The sequence below is a fragment of the Octopus bimaculoides genome, chromosome 1 (assembly GCF_001194135.2).
Source record: "Octopus bimaculoides isolate UCB-OBI-ISO-001 chromosome 1, ASM119413v2, whole genome shotgun sequence".
Taxonomy (NCBI): domain Eukaryota; kingdom Metazoa; phylum Mollusca; class Cephalopoda; order Octopoda; family Octopodidae; genus Octopus; species Octopus bimaculoides.
In genome coordinates this window covers 131,619,596-131,622,045 of record NC_068981.1, presented here as the reverse complement: position 1 = coordinate 131,622,045, position 2,450 = coordinate 131,619,596, and positions in this window count along the sequence as shown.

Sequence of the window (2,450 nt, the reverse complement as noted above, 5' to 3'; positions counted from 1 at the left end):
ACACACACACACACACACACACACACACACACACACACACACACACACACACACACACACACACATATATATTTATATGTATATTAGTACATGTATGTATATATATATATATAAATACGTACATACGTACATTCATATATATATATGAAAGAGAAAAGCTGAAGAGTGTTAGGTAGTGTGGAGGTGTGAGATAATGTGTGAGAATGAGGTTGATGCTAGTAGTGTTAAGAAAAAGTAAAATATACAGCACACTTTGACCTGCACAAGACACCACCACAAACATCAATAACAACAATAACTACAAGAAACAGACACTGAACAATAAGAAAAATTAAAGGAAAATAATACAAAAAACGATAGTAGAGGTGAAAAAAAAAACCCAGATTGTGATAAACTAATGATAACGCAATTGTAGAAGACAGTTTGTAAAGATCTAAGAATGCAAGAAAATGTATGAGATAAAGTGAATGTAATATAAAACAAAGAAACAAGTAAATGCGCTTGAAATATGCAATGAGTTTATATTGTGTAGTTCTTTTAGTTTACATACATACATACAAACATACGTACACATACATACATACATACATACATACGTCATAGTTGGTTATAGAACGAGGAAAGTCAGTCCCTCAAACCCAAAACCTGTGCATCAATGGTCTCTCTATTGACAGGAAGTGCAGCTTCTCTTGGACACAAGACCATTACATCACACTTTGAAGGCTATGCGTTTGCAATCCAGGAACAGGAGATTGCCACAAAGTACCTGGTGAACAAAAGAGACAGTGACGCTCTTGTAATCCCAAGGTGCAATCGCATGTGTAGGTTATGTCAATGTTTCTGTGGAAGACATCACGTATGTGATTAGCAGCTGCTCTAAAATGCCATCACGGTACTACCTCCCTATGCGGCACGATGTTGTTGCTAAAACAATTAACAATGCCATCCGCAAAAAAAAAAGAAAAAAAAAAGAAAAGAAAAACTGTCCTGAAATAAAGTCAGACGATCCGATCCCTCTGTTATGGAATACATTCATAAACACAAACTCAAGGATTACTGGTGGAATATTCCCATTAAAACTTCTGTCAAATGTAAACATAACAGGCCGGATATTGTTGTTTGGGATAGAGGGGCAAAGGTATGAACCATCAGAGGTCAGCTGCCCTGCAGATATATATATCTCTTTGAAAATCAAAGAAAAGAGGATATCTATAGACAACTGCTTCGAAACCTCCAGATTCTATATCCAGACTATGAATTCATATTCATACCAATAATAATTGAAGAACTAGGTTTTGTTAATAAATGCTTGAAGGAGAATCTGACAGAATTTTGTCAGTGAACAGGTCGCGGTCTCAAAGCGACGAAAATATTTGACAAATTAAATTTAAATGTTGAATAAACTGGGATTTTCAGAAAGAGACCGGCTAATTCGTGCATTATAAGTGCAATCTGTGAGTGGAACAGTAAAAATATGCAAGACTTTTCTCAAGTTCCAAATGTGAAGTTGTCTGTGTTAACTACATCCCAAAGATGGAGCCTTGTATCTTTGTTAGAAACCGGCTCTCTCCTCAGTGGAAGATTTATAATAATTAAAAAGTAGAAGAGACATACATACGTACAATCTGTAAAACTTTCCAGAAGTTTATCATTTAAGTATATATAAGCATGTGTAGATATGCAACTATATGCATGAAAATACACATATAAAACAAAACATAAGACTCTACACGTATACTTGCAAAAATACCCTGTTGATGTTGAAATTCCAGTGAGGGAGCCTTGGATCTAGGTTAGAAACCGGCTCTTTATTGGCAAGAAATCTTGAAATAAAACTGAATAATGACATACATACATACTTACATACATACATACATACATACATACATACATGTAACACATTGCCTAAAGACCAATCTTGAGAAATTAAGTTTCTCAAAACCAGAAAGCTGATTCGAAGACTACAGATCCAAGCCATCACTGGAACTCTCTAAAAATCTGTAAAACTTTCCAGAAGTTTATCATTTAAATATATCAAGTCTAGATATGTAACTATATGCATGAGAATACATATATAAAACAATACATACAAATCTGTACATAAACACATACATACGTACATGCATACATAGAAAACAACTACGCCGAGCTACTGAGAAATTTGCAGATACTCCACCCAGACTGCAAGTTCAGATTCATACCCGTGATTGTTGGGGCATTGGGATATGTAACGAACTGCCTCAACAAAAACCTGGAAAAATTAGGGTTCTCAAAACCTGAAAGAAAAAGGCTGATTAGAAGACTACAGATTCAAGCCATCAATGGAACTGTAAAGATATGTAAAACTTTCCAAAAATTTAGCACATAAATACATATGCATGCGTCTAGACACGAAAATATATACATAAAAACGCATCCATAAAACAAACATACAAATCTGCGCATACACT